The sequence below is a fragment of the Podarcis gaigeae genome, assembly GCF_964106915.1.
Source record: "Podarcis gaigeae genome assembly, chromosome: 3".
Classification (NCBI taxonomy): domain Eukaryota; kingdom Metazoa; phylum Chordata; class Lepidosauria; order Squamata; family Lacertidae; genus Podarcis; species Podarcis gaigeae.
In genome coordinates, this window is record NC_139680.1 from 100,084,391 (window position 1) to 100,104,332 (window position 19,942).

Genomic DNA, 19,942 nt, shown 5'->3' on the forward strand with positions numbered 1-19,942 from the left:
GAAGATAAGGATTTTAAAATTGTGACTGCCTTTAGACTGGGAAAATTGATAAAGAAGGACAAGTCCAGAGACTGTTTGGTTATTCTGAGATCGAGAGAGGAAAGAGACAAGATACTAGGCCTACATTTTAAAAAATCTTTGGAGATAGAAGGTAAAAAGGCTGAAATTTACAGAGACATACCTAAACACCTTTTGGATCTTAGGACCACTTATACAGATTTGACCAAACTGTTGAGATACAACACAATCCCTTATAGGTGGGAGTTTCCGCAAGGACTATCATTTACCTACAAAGGAAGGAAAGTAAGAATTAAAACACCGGAGGACCAACAGAAGTTCCTACACGACCACGAGGAGGACCTCCAGAAAGGAGCTGCAGCTTCTTGGCCCCCACCACCACCGGGACCATCTCCAAAGCCTACACCGTCTGGATCTGGACCAGCATTACCACCTCCGGGATCGGAGGGAAACCTAGACACCCCATTGTAGACCCACCAATTAGACCAGGATGTCGCTGCAGCTTCTTAGTTGGAATATAAATGGCGGAAATTCTCCGGAAAAAAGAAGAAAAGTATTTCATATTTTGAAAAAAGAACAATTGGACATTATTTGCCTGCAAGAAACGCATGTGACAAGGCTCCACAGAAAAGTGCTAATTAATAAAAGACTAGGCCAAGAATTTATCTCTTCGGACAAAGTGAAGAAAAGAGGAGTGGTGATATATGCAAAGGAGAGCCTGTCACCGAAATTCTTATTTAAAGATGAACACGGCAGAATTTTGGCGATTGAAATTCAGACACAAGGAGAAAAATTTCTGATATTAGGAATATACGCCCCAAATGAAGGAAAATCGGAATTTTTCAGGAAGCTGCATGAGATTATGCTGGATTACTTAGACTACAACAACATCATCATGATGGGTGATATGAATGGGGTTGTGTCTGTAAATATGGATAAGTCGCAAAGTGCTAACATAACGAAAGATGGCAGACTACCTAAAACTTTTTTTGAAATGACTGACAATGTGGATTTAATTGACATATGGAGGGTTATGAACCCCCTAGGAAAAGAAGGGACTTTCTTTTCTGAAGCTCATCTGACATGGACACGAATCGACCAAATATGGATAACTAGAGGACTGGCACCCAAGACTAGAAAGGTGGAAATCTGCCCAAAAACCTGCTCCGACCATAATGCTTTGAAAATGGAATTGAGACTAAATACAACCGGATCCTTCAGATGGAAAATGAATGACACCTTATTAAGGGACGAGAAGATTGTTAAGAAGGCCCAAAAAACTTTAAAGGACTATTTTGAGATAAATTTAAATACCACTGTGGAAAAAAGAACAATCTGGGACGCAAGTAAAGCAGTCATGAGAGGGTTTCTAATACAACAAAATACAACCAAGAAAAAACTCTGGAATGAAAAGAAGGAGAAGATATTGGAAAAAATAAGAGATGGAGAGAAAAAACTAAGATCCAGGCCTAAGTCGAAGGAAGTGCTGAGAGAAGTGAAATTTTTCCAAGCACAATATTTGAAACTGATAAATCAAGAGGTGGAATGGAAAATTAAACAAATGAAACAAAGATCTTTTGAATCAGCAAATAAGTGTGGGAAACTGCTAGCATGGCAGTTGAAAAAGAGACAGAAACTTAATACTGTTACAAATCTAGAGATTGAAGGGAGAATGGTTCAGAAACCCGAGGAAATTAGAAAGTGCTTCCAGAGATATTTCAAAGAACTTTATTCACAAGGGTCACAGAAAGATTCGGAGGTGGACCAATTTCTTAAAACTAATGGACTACAGAAAATACCTCAGGAAATGAGAATAATCCTGAATAGTAATATCACACAGCAAGAAATTGAAAGTGCCATTCAGAACCTTCAATTAGGCAAATCTCCAGGCCCGGATGGACTTACCTCCAAATACTATAAGGTTTTGAAGGACTATTTGATACAACCTTTGTTGGAGGTTTGTAACCAGATTATGGAGGGGAGGAAGGCACCGGAAACGTGGAAAGAAGCCTTCATCACATTGATACCCAAACTAGAAACTGAAAAGACCCAGCTTAAGAACTACCGCCCCATCTCACTCCTAAATGTGGATTACAAAATTTTTGCAGACATTTTGGCAAGTAGGTTTAAAAAAGTGCTTAATGAAGTGATCCATAAGGACCAGGCTGGCTTTCTCCCTGGTAGGCATTTGTTTGGCAACACAAGAAACATTATTGATATTTTGGAGCTTTTACAAACAAAGCTTAACACTAGAGCGGTGCTAATCTTTATTGATGCGGAGAAAGCCTTTGACAATATTTCCTGGATGTTTATGAAGAAAAATTTGGAAGGGATGGGAGTGGGGCGGGGGTTTGAAAATGGAATAGAAGCAATATATTCAGAACAAAAAGCGAAATTGATAGTAAACAATGTGGTGACAGAGGAGTTTAAAATTGAAAAAGGGACACGGCAGGGGTGCCCCCTATCCCCCCTATTGTTTATTTCAGTTCTGGAGGTGCTATTGAACATGATTAGAAAGGACCGGTTGGTACAGGGAATTGAGGTCGGAGTGAAACAATATAAATTGAAAGCATTCGCAGATGACCTGGTATTAACATTGCAGGAGCCTGTCTCTAGTACCAAAAGAGTGTTAGAATTAATTTCGGATTTTGGTCGGGTGGCGGGATTTAAGTTGAACAAGCAAAAAACTAAGGTTCTAGCAAAAATTTTGACAATTACAGAAACAGATGAGTTCGTGAAAGAAACAGAATTAAATGTGGTTAAAAAAGTAAAATACCTAGGGGTGTATCTGACCTCCAAAAATTTGAATCTGTTTAAAGACAACTACGAGAAATGTTGGTCAGAAATCAAAAGAGATTTGGAAACGTGGTCAAGATTGAAACTTTCCTTGTTTCAGACCCTACAGATCGTGGACAAGGTGGAATGCTTTGGAAGGTGGCAGAAGGATATCTCTAAGTTTGTTTGGCAGGGCAAAAAGCCCCGAATAAAGTTTAAGATATTAACTGATGCGAAAGAAAGAGGGGGATTTGCCCTGCCAGACTTGAGGCTATATTACGAATCCGCAGCCTTCTGCTGGTTGAAAGATTGGATTCTACTGGAAAACACTGATGTCCTAGATCTGGAAGGGTTTGACAACGCTTTTGGGTGGCATGCATATTTGTGGTATGACAAGGTTAAAGTGCACAAACTGTTTAAAAACCACATTGTCAGGAGAGCAATTTTAATGGTCTGGACAAAATATAAAGACTTATTGGAGAGTAAGACTCCGAGGTGGCTCTCACCGGTGGAGGCCAAGGCACGTAAGAGACCTAATATGGAAGCCAACTGGCCTAAATATGAGGAAATTATTGAAAAGATTGGAGACAATTGGAGGTTGCAGAGCTTGGAAAAATTAAAAAACAAGGTGCGAGATTGGTTGCATTATGCACAAATTCAAGAGGTCTTTAAAGTAGACAAGAAGGTTGGATTCCAGGTGGAAAAATCGAAACTAGAGACAGAACTTTTTGTTAGAACCAAAAAGTAAATTACTTTCGAGAATGTATAACCTGCTGCTTAAATGGAATACTCAGGATGAGACAGTCAAATCCGCCATGATAAAGTGGGCGCAGGATTTGGGGCATAACATTATGTTTGAAGACTGGGAAAGGTTATGGAACACCGGAATGAAATTTATGGCATGTAGTGCCTTGAAGGAAAACATTATGAAAATGATATACCGGTGGTACATGACCCCAGTCAAGCTTGCTAAGATATATCACCTGTCTGATAATAAATGCTGGAAATGTAATGAGGCGGAAGGGACATTCTTTCACCTCTGGTGGACCTGCCCGAAAGTGAAGGCCTTTTGGGAAATGATTCATAATGAACTAAAAAAGGTACTTAGATTTACCTTACCTAAGAAACCAGGGGCCTTCCTCCTGGGCATGGTGGACCAGAGAGTGCTTAAGAAGGACAGAACTTTTTTTATGTACGCTACTACAGCAGCAAGGATCCTGATTGCAAAACATTGGAAGACACAAGATTTACCCACACTGGAGGAATGGCATACGCAGTTGATGGACTACACGGAACTGGCCGAAATGACTGGCAGAATCCGAGACTTGGGAGAAGAAACAATTGAGGAGGACTGGAAAAAATTTAAAGACTATTTGGAAAAATATTATAAGTTGTATGAATGTTAAAAAATGCACCTTTTAGGAAATTCTAGCTTCAGTAATGTCAAATTAAAGAAATGGAAATTAAGGTACAAGAAGTCAGAGATAGAATAATGAAACAACTTTATTGTGTTAAAATGAAAACGTACATGATTTGGGTCATAATATATTTGAAATTGGGTAACATGATAAAATGGAAGATACAATAAGTATTGAAACAAGTTAACAAATTGCAGATGTTATGTACCACAGAGAATGCAGGGTTGGGAGGACGCGGGGAAGTCCAGTAGATTTAGAAAAAAGAACAAGAAAATTTGTAACTTTCTTTTTCTACTTTTATAATATGCTCTTTATTCTTTTTTCTGTATTTCATAAAACTAATAAAAAATATTATATAAAAAAAAGAACAGTTTCAGGTTAAGAACGGACCTCCGGAACAAATTAAGTACTTAACCCGAGGTACCACTGTAATAATTAATTGCACAAGTTACCTAATGATGTCATTATGTTATTCCACCCTATTCACTTCAATGCAAACAACAACAACAACAACTCAATGCAAATGGGAATAAATGTATGCATTGTTTGCATACTGCAAGCAAGAAAAACAATGGCAAATACCAACTGTATTTGCTGGATCAATTTCCATTGTGCACATGGGACGAATAACTGAATGTTGGCAATGAACTCATATATGGTTTCGATCAGAAAAGCAGTGCATTTAATGCAGGGTGTCTTCTTTGTTTTCTACTTTGAAAATCCTGCCGGCTTCATTGCCTCACCACCATCTCACAGAGCATCTCTCTCTTGCCAACCAGCAAATTGCAGCCCAGAGGCCCTCTCTAAAAATAAAAGTCTTTACATTTCTACCGTGACACATCACAGAGCAATGCCAGAACTGGGTCAAGTTACACAGCACTGTAATGTGCCAGAGGTCTTGTGACATGACGTAAGGAGGCTGCGGAGGAATGGAAGGGCTTTCAATGTAAAGAAAGGCAGCTTGAAAAAGTTTGCCTGGAAGCAAATGATTGTTGTGGCGGATGGGGGCAGGAACTGGGGAGTGAGTCAGTCTTGTGATACTCTGCCTCTTCTCTCTCTTGCGAGTTCCAGACAAAGAAGCCTTCTGATTTTTAATAAAAAGCATCCTGCCCACTTAGTATCTGTACTTGAGGCCACAAAGCCTCAGGTTTTCAACTTGCAGAGTGCTATTCCAGCACTAGGGGGGTGGGGGTGGGGGTGCGCGCACACACACACGTATGTTGCCCAGTCAGAGTGGGAACCCATTGCCAGCATGTCTGCCAGTCTTACACATTCTGGAAAATGTAGGGTTGGAAGAAACCTCATTTTTTTGCCATCTCCACTACAAAATTAAGATGTCAGGAGCGTTTCCAGAGAACAAGGAGCAATCAGGTTTTGCGCTGGCGTGTGTTTAATCTTCAAGCTACAATTTTCTGAAGCACCAACATCCTCCCACAGTGTAAAAAAAAGCATGAACCACAGCTGCAAGACGATCCGAATATTGCCACAAAAGTCTCCGTTAGGTGGGGTGGAGGCAAAATGAGTGGCCATGTTTAAATCAATTGATCACATGGTTAAACTGAAACGATACCAGGAGGCACAGACCCGGTTCATACATTTAGCCAGTTTGCTGTTGAGTTGTCAAGACTCCTGTTCCCCTCACAAAGCTACAACACCCAGAGTGTTTTAACCAGGGCTATTTTTCTAGAAAAAGAATGCCTCCTGTTATTATGGCAATGGCACCCACCTGAGAGGGGGCTGGAACTGAGTTCTGGAAAAAAAACCTGGTTTTAACAATTCCTCTTCACAGGGAGCTCTGGGAATTGTAGGTTTTGGAGAGGAATAGGGGGTTTCCTAACATTCAGACCCTTAATTATGACAATTCCCAGAATTCTTTGGGGATGCTGTGCCTGTTTAAGGTGGAATCATAGTGCCTTAAATGTATGGTCTGAAAGTGGCCATAGTGAAGTGGCTCTGTTGAGCTATAAAAAAGGATTCTTTTTACACCATCACCTCCTTCTAAGGCCTGTTTACATCAGAATCATGTACGGAAGTGGTTCCTGGCCCAAACTGGGCCCAGTAAGAAACTGCCATCTTGTATGGTTTACCTTTTTTAAAAAAAAAAAGTTCAGTTTTAAGAACCGCATCAAAAGTAAGTAATAATTAAGCTCATATGTCTTCACAGCTGCAGAAACCACAAACAGCCCAGTGTGTGTCTTGTTGCCTGTCATTTTATTTTTATTTATTTTTTGTCCTGCAATCTTTCGTCTGATTTGCTGCAGTGGGTTGGGAGGAAAGAAAGTGGATGGCTATGTCGCTTGTCCCATCCTCTGTATGGTTGTGTGTGTGTGTGTGTGTGTGTGTGTGTGTGTGTTCCCAAGGCTACATGCCTCTGTCCTTCAAACTATCTCCACCAGTAAATCATTGATCTCACCCGTCACTCCGGGCCATTGTGAGGGACACAACAGTTGCCCATTTAACCCCAACCATGGCTGATTCCCTCTGCGGGGAAGAAGGCTTAACAAAAGTGGGGGGCAGGAGAGGAGTGGGGCTGTTGGGTTGAATTTCATGTTTGCCTTGTGCCGAATTTCTTCCCCTCTTTCTGTTATTCAAATCAGCATTGCCTCTCATGCAGGGGAGGCTTCTGAGGCCTGCATGTTTGTCAACATTGCTGAGCTGTAACTTGATCCCAGCTGGCTTCTCAAAACCTTGAAAGGGTAAGGAGCACACATACATCCCCACGGGCACCTATCCATTAACCTTTTCACCCAGCCAGCTTCTAGGAGTGCTTTGGTTGGTAGCGAGAAAGCTTGCCCCTCTCCAGCGAGAGGAAGCCAGTTGCTGCCAGAATGAGGATGAGCAAAGAGGTGAACAGGCAGCCATGGGTGGCTGTAGCAACTGGCAGAAATGGGAGCCATTACAGTCACCCGGAGGCTTCTTCCCGATCTGATCCATGCCCATCAAGAAAGTTCACCAGATTCCTGCCCAAGCAGGATACAAGTTTGAATCCAAGCTGCTGCATCAAGTCTTGATGAGAAATAAATCAGATGGATTGTTCAGGATAAATGTCCACTTGGGCAGAAACTGAATCTCTTGGGTCTCCCCCAAATAGTCAAGGCACTCTGGAATGTTTCCATGAGGTGGGCAGGTTTTGATCATCTCAGAACCCTTCTGTGTCATACGGGATCAGTGCCAGCTGGGTTTAAGTCATCAACAAAAATCATCACAAACACTACAGATTCTGACTGCTCAGAAATCAACCTCTTCCTTTTCCACCTGGTGGGAGAGACAACAAAAGGTCAAAAAAAACACTCCTTGGTTCCAAAGTCAGGTTACGAGGCAATTGTCCATGCCACTTCTGATAGTATTTAATTATTAATTTATTAATTGCTTCCCCCACACATCTCAAGGTGATGTACAGAATGCAATTAAAACAGTGGGGGGGGGGGGGGTAGTTTAAAACATTATAGAAATGAGCAGAAAATTTTAATAATAAAAAAATACCAAATAGGCCCTCATGGCAGAGACCTATTCATCTAGCTGGGAAGGTCTGTTGGAACAAAAATGTCTTCAGTCATTTCCAGAAAGTGCAGACAGTGGGTGCCTGTTGTATCTCAACAGGCATATTCCACAGGTCAGAGGCAGCCACACTAAAAGCCCTGGTTACTGTGAGTTACTGTGGAGTGGGCTTCTGAGATTTTTGGAACTTGTAGGATAAGTCTGTTACAAATATATGGAAAAAGACAGGGCTGATATGCAGTTTATCATAAATGGACCGTGGTGTTTCGTTCTACAGCCAATCCTCCGACTTTTTACAAAAATTTAAAAGCCCAGGGGAGTAACTCCCCCAAAATATGACCTCATTGTGGTTTTCTCCTGCACTGTGACAGGTCCCATTTACCCAGCGCAATGGATTGATTCAATCAGCTCAAACCCGACTCAGCTTCAGGGATCACAGCTCCTGTTATATGAGCTCAAGGATAAAGGAACTTTCAAATAGGTGTTGTTGGCTAACGAAGAAATCCACCCCTATTCCACCCCACCCCTCTACACTGCACACACATATCATTTTTGTGATATTTTCTTTGTAAAGAATTAAGCAACCGCTTCTAACAGCCAGTCCTATGCCTGTATACTGAAGAGTAAGCCCCACCTAGTTCAACGGGACTTACTCCCCTGTGGGTGTTTCAGGCTTAACTGAATTATTCATATCGATTTATCTTTAAGGTTTTCTTGCAAACATATCCCAGCTCAAACTTCAAACCAAATTGCACATTACATGTGAGGTTTGTAGCTGAACCTGCCAAAAGTCGTTGTTTTTTTCTAAAAGAAGACTCTGGCTCTGACTGGAACTGTGGCAAGTGAGCTAAGCTTAACCCCTTCCAATTAATATTTTTCCTGATCTAAGGGTGTGGCTTTGTACATTCTTACCTGGAACTCGCTGTAAAGTTATGCCAGCCAGCACCCCAAAAATTCCTGCTGCTATTAGCCCCATGAGAGGAAATCCTCCTTTAAGAAATGTCTATGACCTCCATCAAGAGGCCACAGGGCAGCTAGCAGCATAGCAACGTAATAAACATAGCAATAATTTGCATACATAGCATAATATTGATAAAATACCAAAAGGCACATAAATACAATCCAATGTAAGCATCAGCGTCAAATTATTCATGTTGTTGTTGTTGTTGTTTAGTCATGTCCGACTCTTCGTGACCCCATGGACCAGAGCACGCCGGGCACTCCTGTCTTCCACTGCCTCCCGCAGTTTGGTCAAACTCATGCTGGTAGCTTCGAGAACACTGTCCAACCATCTTGTCCTCTGTCGTCCTCTTCTCCTTGTGCCCTCCATCTTTCCCAACATCAGGATCTTTTCCAGGGAGTCTTCTCTTCTCATGCGGTGGTGAAAGTATTGGAGCCTCAGCTTCACAATCTGTTTTTCCAGTGAGCACTCAGGGCTGATTTCCTTAGTCTCATCCAAAATTCTAGGCTGCATCAACAGAAATACAGGTTGAAGGAAGTAATAGTCCTGCTCTATTCTGCTTCGGTCTGACCACATCTGGAATACTATGTCCAATTCTGGGTGCCACAATTTAAGATGGAAATTGACAAGCTGTAACGTCTGCAGAGGAGGGCGACCAAGATGATCAAGGGTCTAGAAACCAAGCCCTATGAGAAACAGTTGAAGGACCTGGGTATGTTTAGCCTGGATAAGAGAAGGCTGAGAGGAGATACCATAGCCATCTTCAAATATCTCAAGGACTGTTACATGGAAGATGGTACAAGCTTCTTTTCTCCTGCTCCAGAGAGTAGGACCCGAACTGATGGAGTCAAATTACAACAAATGCGATTCCACCTAAAAATTAGGAGCTTTCTGGTTGTGACAGCTGTTTGCCAGTGGAATGGACTAGCTCGGGAAGTTGTAGACTCTCCTTCCTTGGAGGTTTTTAAACAGAGGTTGCATGGCCATGTGTCAGGAATTCCTTAGCTGTGATTCTGTGCTGGGCTCGGGGGTAACCCAAGTAACACGGTCCAGGTCTGGCCCCAAATCCAAGGGTTCTGCAGGGAGTCAGTCCAACAGGGCCAAGGCAGGACACGAGGTGGGAAACCAGGTAAGGTCAGGCACAGGATCACAGGCAGGTTCTGGCAAACAGCAACATTGCTCCCATAACCGGGGTAACAGCCGGTCCTGATCCCCCAGTGACTCACCTCCCTGTCTCGCGAGCACTCCTCCTTCGAGTACTCAGGTCTCTCCTTCTCTCAGACCTTAGCCTCTGAAGCTCGGGAGACGTCGTTGGGTTACTAGACCCAGAGGCCGTCTCAGCCTCTCCTGACCCAACTGGTAGTGGAGCAGCTGTAAATGACGGCCCAGCTGAAGGCAACAAGGTAATCCCCACATCTGGAGCCAGGGCAGGCTCAGGTCCCTGACTCGTCCCAGCTGGTGCTTGTTACAGGGGATCCTGTGCAGACCGGGGCCCTTCAGAATCAGGCCCCAGACTAGGTTCAGATGCCACCTGAGGCAAAGGATCCGGTGTGGACTGAGACTCCTCTGGCTCCGAGTCCGAGCCCAAGTCCCAGGGCATCACAGATTCCTGCATTGCAAGCTGTTGGACTAAATGATCTTTGGGGTCCCTTCCAACTCTATTGCTCTGTGAAAAGCCTGCCAGAAGAAGTGCATCTTCATTGATATCTATAAAAGATGGGGGGGGAGGTAGAGTCCCCTCTGGGGCAACAATAACTTGGAAGGAACTTGGATGGGGCTCATTGAGCAGCAGGAGTATTAAGCACCAATTTCCACAGTGCTGTTGCTCCAGTCAACTTTGGAGTCTCCTCCAGCTTCGCTTGGCCCACTGCCTTAAGAATGCTCACTGCTACTTTCAAAATTCTCATTTCATAATAGTTTCATCACTTTCAGTGGACTTAATCTGGAGTAATTAGCTGGTAGAATTACAAACTAACAATAAAGGTAAGCAGTACCGAAATGGTATGCCAAGAAACCCGTATTTCCTTAATTCTTCTGTTTAACTTCATAGTCTCGTAAACCTGCAATGATTACAGATTTCAAAAGGAGCCTAAATCTAAAGACGCCTACGTGCACATAGAGAAAGATTCCTGAAATTTTCAATAAAACTCTGACTGAAACAAATCTAACATTTGTAATCCACGCCAGATCTAAATGAGGCTTACATTTCCCTGCCAAAAGTTGACATTTGACTCCGAGGTCATTATTCATGGCTTTACGGCAAAATCTGACTACACAAAACAAACAGTGGATATCTGCATTCATTTTTTCCAGCCATGTATTTTCGGTTACAAACTGGAAAAGGACAGACAAATCGGAAGCTGACATATTATGTGAATATTCCTTTTTATTCTTTCATGTTTGGCTAAATCAGAAGAATGGAGTTCACACCTGACCAAGGGAGATATACTTGATTGGATCTTGGATCTGTTAGCTGATATATTATGGATTCCTTTGCTTTGACTCAGGCTAGAGAGTCAAAGTCTGTACTTTGCTGTGTAAAAAAGGAATGGATATGTCAGTTCATATTAGAAGAGTCCACAAGTGTCAAGCAACTTCTTAAGAACCAAGCAGAATATGGGCTGTATTTGGTCTGTCAGTGCCTTTCCTTCAATTGATTCAACTGTTGCAGTTCACCTATGGTCATTCCAGGGACTTAGATGTCTCTTGCAAGAATTGAAGTGGGGGACTTGAGCTGGAACCAGAGTCTGGAGCCAAGTCTGGATTGCAGCAAGCAAAAGATTCTGCTGCAGCAGAAATATTATGTGATGATCTGCTCACAAAGAACCAGCTTTCACAGCTGATTGGAAGAGCCTGAATGTCTGGGTTCATTTTTAAATTTTATTTTTAAGAATAATTTATTATTGGATGATGAGAACTTCCAGATAGGTGCTTATTGTTAAATCAGTGTTTTGTGTTATATGCTCACTGCCGGATTTACATATAAGCTAAACAAGCTATAGCTTAGGGCTCCACTCTCTTGGGGGCCTCCAAAAAATATACTTCTTCTTAATTGTATTTCACTACAGTGGTACCTCTGGTTACATACGCTTCAGGTTACAGACTCCGCTAACCCAGAAATATTACCTCGGGTTAAGAACTTTGCTTCAGGATGAGAACAGAAATCGTGCTCCGGCGGCGCAGTGGCAGTGGGAGGCCCCATTAGCTAAAGTGGTGGTTCAGATTAAGAACAGTTTCAGGTTAAGAACAAACCTCCAGAACGAATCAACCTGAGGTACCACTGTATTAATATACTTCTTAATTGTATTTCAGTTCAACAATTACTTTGATAAAACACATACAGTGGTGTCTCGCAAGACGAAAATAATTCGTTCTGCGAGTCTCTTCGTCTAACGGTTTTTTCGTCTTGCGAAGCACGGCCATTAGCGCCTTAGCGGATTAGCGCTATTAGCGGCTTAGCGGCTATTAGCGGCTTAGCAGCTTAGCGGCTATTAGTGGCTTAGCGGCTTAGAAAAAGGGGGGGAAGGGAAAGAACTCGCAAGACGCTTTCGTCTTGCGAAGCAAGCCCATAGGGAAATTCATCTTGCAAAGCGCCTCAAAAACGGAAAACTCTTTCGTCTAGTGAGTTTTTCGTCTTGCGAGGCATTCGTCTTGCAGGGCACCACTGTATTTTGTTATGTGCAAATGGCTTTACATGCCTATTAGGTCCATAAATTACCATATAGCATGTATTCGACACAAAAAACAGTGACAATTTGTTGTTGACAAAGGACAGCTGGACATATAAAGGGCCCCATTATTTTCAGTAGCTTAGGGCCTCATCAAACCTAAATCCAACCCTCCAAGATTTTTACTATTTCCACAGGCCCCCTTTTTAAGGAAAATCCAATAAGTTTTTTTTTTTTTTTTTTTAAAAAGCCTTCTTGCCAGTGATCCATTTGTGAAAAATTAAGCCCCTATCTTGAAACACTCCAGGACCAGGGGAGCCTGTTCACCTGTGAAGCTCACCAAGTGACCTTTCCCCAGTCACTGGTTCTCAGCCAAACCTACCTCACAGGGTTGTTGTGAGAATAAAAAGTGTGAAGCCAAGTACAGTGGTACCTCTGGTTTCAAATGGGATCTGTTCCAGAGACCCGTTCGCAACATGAAAAGAACGCAACCCGCAGTGGCACGTCTGCACATGTGCGGGTTGCAATTCGCCGCTTCTGCACATGCACGTGACATCATTTTGTGTGTCTGCGCATGCGCAAGCGGCAAAACCCGGAAGTAACCCTTTCTGGTAAATCCTTCTGGGTCGCCGCAGGACGTAACCTGAAAGAACGTAACATGAAGCGGACGTAACATGAGGTATGACTGTATAGAGTCTTGAGGTCCTCTGAGAAAGTGCAGGATAAGGATGAAGCAAAAAAAAAATGTCATGGCCGAATACAAAATGGCTGTGCTACTTTCAACTGAAAGATACTGAGAATGCCATTAATTAGGGATGACTGTGATGCCCCATGAATAGACATGACATGGCAAATATTTGCATTGTTTCTTTGATGTGCTTCATACACATGGGCAAGGAACAGAATGTGAGCTAGGAGTTTCACTCGAGTATTTAAAAAGAGAACGTATATATCACTTAATGACAGCCTAATGCTCTTTCCAAGGCTAGTGCTTATCATATGATGTGCCTTTTCTTCTCCTGTGAGGGAAATTCATCATATATTAAGAAATCTTTTCTCTACGAATGCTGTTGTATCAAATAGTTATTTGGGAGGGTGGAAAGATCTGCCAGGTCTACTTAATGTCTTTATCCCTCCCTCCGCCCCCCCCCCACCCAAAAAAATCTTGCCTTACCATTCTTTCTAAGCTCAAAACAGGTTTTGACAGCTGAATAATACCTTCCCATGAAGCTGACTTGAGGAATCCATGTTTTGCATTGTTGAAAAGCTTGGGTTAACCTTGGTCTCACTCAAAGAACTTCTTGTCAGTTCAGTTCTGGGGAGCAAAACAACCTCTCCTAGTGTTTGTGAATTGCTTTACCATTCAAAGGCTGGGCCACTTTTCACAGATCTGAGCATCAATTTAAAAAAGAGAGTGGGAGGAGGGAAGGAGGGAGAGAATATCTGATTTCTCATTCCAGCCTGTATTCAGTTTCTTTCTTATTCTTTGTGAAGTTTCTTGGAGAGTTTCTGGGGCTCAGTCAGAGGGGCTGGCATTTTGCCAGAGAGTTTCACTCCAGGAGCCTTAAAGCTGGAATCTTTAATATTCGAGTCAAAAGCTCTCAGAGCTAAGGAACAGAAAAGAGATTATTGGCAAGGGGAGGAGAGGAAGAGAGAGAAAGATTGTTTGCTCTCCCTGCCATCTCCATTTTTGGTTATTACTACATGACGCAGGTGGCGCTGTGGGTTAAAGCCTCAGCGCCTAGGACTTGCCGATCGAAAGGTCGGCGGTTCGAATCCCTGCGGCGGGGTGCGCTCCCGCTGCTCGGTCCCAGCGCCTGCCAACCTAGCAGTTCGAAAGCACCTCCGGGTGCAAGTAGATAAATAGGGACCGCTTACCAGCGGGAAGGTAAACGGCGTTTCCGTGTGCGGCTCTGGCTCGCCAGAGCAGCGATGTCACGCTGGCCACGTGACCCGGAAGTGTCTCCGGACAGCGCTGGCCCCTGGCCTCTTGAGTGAGATGGGCGCACAACCCCAGAGTCTGGCAAGACTGGCCCGTACGGGCAGGGGTACCTTTACCTTTACCTTTACCTCATAAAGTTGCCCTTTGCATATTATGAAAAACTCTGAGAAATAAAAGCTTCATCCGGCAACTTTGCCCTTGCTTCCTGCTGCTGCTGTCGTATCTGTGAGCAGAATGAGATGTTTCATACGGATTAAATGCCTTTCAAAAATTAAAATGAAATTCAGCGATCCTCACCGTACATTAGGTAACCTGTACATTATGAAACCTGGTTTTCTAACACATAGTGGGCCTTCTGCCTGATTTCTTCATTTGACATTGGAATAAAACCTTTCTTTTATTAAAGCATCACATTTTTGTTTGTAATATGGCAGTTCACTTGTCGTGCAACAGATTTCACAAGCATTATTCCCCCCAAACACCAAAAATAAAAAATGTTTGCAAAAGAAATAGTGCTGAAGGATCAGAGATTGAGGTGAGTCACTGATGTCATAGGCTCAAATCCAGCCTTTCCCAACCTGGTGCTCTGCACAAGGTGTTGGACTACAGCTCCCATCAGTCCTTGTTAACCATTGGCCATCCAGGAAGGGGCTGATGGAAGTTGTAGTCTACCATCTCCTGGAAGGCAACAGATTGAGGGAGGCTACTGTAGTCAATGGACACCCACTATGGCCATTTCCGCTCAGTCCAAACTGAGGTCTAAACTGCTTGTCATATATGGGTGAACGATGACTGAATTTCCCAATATACTTTTCTTCCTCTCAAATCAGCCACCGATTTGGATTGCTAACAAAGGTGGATGAGGACCTGCCCATATATGACCTGTTCCATCTGGCTGCAAAGCAGAGGTAGAGAAAATGGAAGGAGGACTACTTCACTGTTTCTGCTGAGAAGGCAGTTGCCTTTGGCCATCTCCCGAGTCTCACCTAAATGGCAGCCATTCCCATCAGGCTACCTGGACTGTTTCCATCAGAGATGGCTGCTGTGAGGTAAATGTAACTTTAAGAACTAGTGCCTGAGTTTGTTTGTTTGTTTGTTTGTTTGTTTGTTGTTCTCCTCCCTCTTCCTCCCTTTTTCCTTTCGTGTCATGTCTTTTAGAATGTAAGCCTGGGGACAGATAACTGTCTTCCTCTTTTTAAAAAACAGATATGCATGCTTCTCGGGGATAAAGAAGGGGCCAAAAATGTTTGATATAAGAAACAAACAAAGAAATGAATGAATGAATGAATGTGAGTGTCTCTGGTTTCCCCCTATGCCTCTTACAGCCCCAAGAGGAGCGATTTGGAATAGAGGGTGCTTCAGCATATAGAAGGCTAGCCTCTCCATATATATATATATATATATATATATATATATATATATATTCCCTGCTTTTAGAATAAGAGCATTATTTTGGAAGATTCTATCATGGATCCCAGGAAACATTCTAATTAATCCCTGGATCAATACTGAACAACTGTGTTGTTGTTGTTTAAAAATGCAAATCTGTAGAACATTTTTTAACGGCTTACCCTAAAACAACAGCAACACTTTCATATTGTGCAACAACTTGAAATGCTACATCTGTGTTCACGCTCAGCTGTTCATAAAAGGACACTTTTGAGAAAGATGCTAACAATAAAAAAAAGTTTTTCCAAAGCACTCTTTAAAATCATGTGTGCATGTTTAATTGTCAATTTAGTGTGGAGAACAGCCATTTTTAATGTGAACTGTACTTCCTAGAAGTCTGGCTATTTAGTTGCAATGATGAAAGGTAAAGGTAAAGTTAGATGGTCGCAAATTTTGCCTCCTGTTACCTGGCATGATCTTAAATATGTAGTACTTTTTTTCTTAAAAAATGTTTAGGGGTACTGTCATTTTCCTACTCATATTGAAATACTGCCACTCAATGAGGCCAAACTAAGATTCACAAAATGTTTAGGGGTACGCGTCCCCCTGTGTCCCCCCAGAAAAAAAAACACTGTAAATATGGCATGCCTTTTCAGACACTAGATGACATCCCCACCAACACCAAAGTGGGTCATAGCATCTGGGTTCAACTTCCTGAGGATGTAGCCTCTGCTGCTCTTGGAATAGGGTGCAGCGAAAGAATGAAGTATTTGTAAGAATGCTTACCAATGTTTGCTGACTCAAGCCTAGGTCTCATTGAGTTTGACTGGATTTACCCCCCAGTAAATGTGAATAGAACTGTAGCCTTAATTTACCACCTGAGCAAGAATTGTCTGAGGTAAGATTTGAAAGCACATCAATGTGCAAGTAGATAAATAGGTACCGCTCCAGTGGGAAGGTAAATGGCATTTTCGTTCTGGTTTGCCAGAAGTGGCTTAGTCATGCTGGCCACATGACCCAGAAGCTGTACGCCGGCTCCCTCGGCCAATAAAGCGAGACGAGCACCACAACCCCACAGTCGGTCACGACTGGACCTAATGGTCAGGGGTCCCTTTACCTTTACCTAAGATTTTCATGCAGACATAGGAAATGGAATGAATATGATTCAGCCAAAATCAAGCATTTACAAATTCTGTTGAGGTACATCCTGAAAGCAAAGCAAACCTTCGAAGTCTCTCACATTGCAATCAATGGGGTTTAAACATTGGGAACTTGGCCTGGATCGTGTCCATGGAACCTGGTTTTCATTGCCTCCCATGAAAGGCGCGTAATGCCTTTCTAATCCCAATACGAAGGTATGTCATGCAGGCATTTCCAGTGAAGAATACTGGCGTCTGTCGAGGATATTACTCGCAGGCTCTGCGGGTGATGCAATGATCAGATGGAACCTTTCATCAGATCCCTAATATGCCGTCCTGTCTGCTTTGCCAGAACTCATTCCTGAATATTGTATGCAGCTCTAATCCAAGTCTAAACATCTGAGGGAGATATGCCATTGCCTACATCAAAGGCAGCAGACTTCAGTTTACATTGGAAGAATGACTCCATTTAGCAGCGTCAGGCCAATAAAAATGCGCATGTAATGTGCCGCAGCCTTGGGGCTTGTCTGTTGGGGGAGGTGGGGGGGACCCCTTTTATTGCTCATTATCATTTAACAATAGCAAAAAAAGGAAGTTATCCCAACTTCAGAGGGAAAAGAAAAGCTTGTATAAAAAGCCTTTTGGCCATTTGCAGATCCTGCAGCCGTTTCACGGGGCTCTCTTGGGATAAGTTAAAAGGAATTAGCCTACAGAACCAGAATGAGAAAAACATATTAGCAGGGTCTTTACTCTCTTTTTTTAATGCAGTGCCTGGTGTGTGAAATTGAACCTCTCCTTCAACTTCAAAATCAAAGCTCGTTCTATATGAGAAGTGGAAGTCCCAAGCTAAACAACTTGAGGTTTCGATTTGGCTTTTCCGTAAGCAACCATCTCTCTCCATCTCCTTCCCAGTGGGCTATTGGAAATCTCTGGGTGGTTGTCAACCAAGTTTTACTCAAGAGTAGACCGATTAAAATGAACATGACTGATGGTGGAATTCAACGACATGTTAAGTGGGGTGTGTTGAGCAAAATAAGGTCCTTTCGAACAACAGGTCTTTCCCCCCTATTCTCCCCACCCCCATGTGCCCCCAAACCTATTCCAGTGGTTCCCCCAACCCTCCGGGGCAGATATAGGAGGAGCACAGGGGGGGAAGTTCCATTGTACAAGCAGATTTTGTTCAGCTTGGTCAACAACGTAGTTGGATCCAGCCCTACGTCAGACCCATTAATTTTGATAGGACTACTTTGAGTAAAGCTGAGTTGCATGCCACCCACTCTTTAGAAGGAAAGGCAGTGAAGGAAGGTTGCATGGGGGGGGAATACTCTTCCTCCCTCGCTGGCCTATGTTTTGGCAAAGCAATTCAGCAATGCCAGAAGAGAATGAAACCTTTCTAATACAATCTTCTAGACTATAGGCTACTTGGATGGTGCTGTGGCTTAAACCACAGAGCCTAGGACTTGCCAATCAGAAGGTCAGTTGTTCGAATCCCCACGACAGGGTGAGCTCCCATTGTTCGGTCCCTGCTCCTGCCAACCTAGCAGTTCAAAAGCACGTCAAAGTGCAAGTAGATAAATAGGTACCGCTCCAGCGGGAAGGTAAACAGTATTTCCGTGTGCTGCTCTGGTTCGCCAGAAGTGGCTTAGTCATGCTGGCCACATGACCCAGAAGCTGTACACTGGCTCCCTCGGCCAATAAATCGAGATGAGTGCCGCAACCCCAGAGTCAGCCACGACTGGACCTAATGGTCAGGGGTCCCTTTATGTTTACATAGTGTTTAAATGCATGGGGTGAATGTGGCTTGAGTCCCTTTGCCACCATAAGCTCTCACAGAATCCACTTTCATTGTCCAGCTGTCAATTTCCACTCCACAGGTATATAAGTTAAGAGTGCATGAGGAGCTCATATAATTAGGAAAACAAGTCAAACAACTGCGAAGAACAGCCCAGAACAATACAGAAGAGGCAGGTCCCACAAAAAATACCTTAAACATCAAAAGACATGGTGAAGAAAGGCGACGTTAATGTTTGGTGGCACTATGAGGGACAGAATTTTTCATCAGGCTTTTCTCTCCCAGCTCTGCAATTCGGTGCGGTTTTGTGTCAGGTTGCTTTGACAAATCAGCAGATGCACTTTTGATTCAGGGACTGGTAGCATATTGATGCATGTTTTCCTCCCTCCTCCCTTCCCCATGCCAAGCTTCTCAAGAGGGGGAATATCCATCTCCTTTTCAGCGGTCCAGCTTCACTTCTGATTTCAGAGTCAGGTCATCTGCCAGAAAGAAAAGGTAGAAATCGAAATGGATACCCTGAAATCTTCCTCTCCAGTTTTATTTAAACCTCATTTGTATGACTGTAATGTCTTTTGTACCATGAAAGATTATTCAATTTAATCAGGGGGTGGGTGGGTTGGAGTGGGTACATGAAGAGAGAAACAACTAGGGTTGGGGCAAGAAACATGGCTCGTTCTGCACTTAAAGGCAAACTTATGCAATCAATTTCTGAATCAATTTGTGAACTGAAACACATCCGTACTTTGAAATTTGCACACCTCCAAAATTTGCAGCACAGTTCTCCAGCCAATTGCCGCATACAAAAATGCATATTCTAGGGTAAAATGTGCATTAAACTGCAAATATTTGGAAAAATAGCATATGTGATGCATTATATTAGAGAGAATTGGGGTTGAACCTAATGCTGGTCCTACTCAGAGTAGACCCATTTAAATTAATAGCCATGGCTAACTGCAGTCCATTAATTTTAATAGGTCTATTCTGAGTTAAACTTAATTGCATAAAAGATATGAAGAGCCTACTGGATCAGGCCAATAGCCCATTGAGTGCAGCATCCTGCTCTCACAGTTGCCAACCAGATGCCCCTGGGAAGCCTGCAAGCAGCACCAGAGCACAAACACACCCTCCCCTCCTGAGATTTACAACATTTAGTATTTAAAAGCATTACTTCCTCCAACTATGGAGGCAGAGCAGAACAGTCACGGCTAGTAGCCTTATCCTCTGTGGTTTGTGAAAATATAGTAGGCAAAATCACATATTAAAAGATGTGTACATATTTGCAAACTGTTGTGAAGTACCGAATAAAACTGGGGAAACGAGAAACGGAGAGGAGCCAAAACGG

The 19,942-nt window shown here is 43.0% G+C and overlaps 1 long non-coding RNA gene across 1 annotated transcript in view; it reads right to left on the bottom strand.

Annotated features, from left to right (window-relative positions):
- Nucleotides 1-18,612: 18,612 nt before the first annotated feature.
- The window catches only part of LOC310842175, a 71,395-nt gene continuing 70,065 nt past the window's right edge, over nt 18,613-19,942 (bottom strand). The window contains exon 3 of the long non-coding RNA XR_014562964.1: nt 18,613-19,079. This is a non-coding gene — a long non-coding RNA (uncharacterized lncRNA). The remainder of the gene's footprint in view (nt 19,080-19,942) is intronic.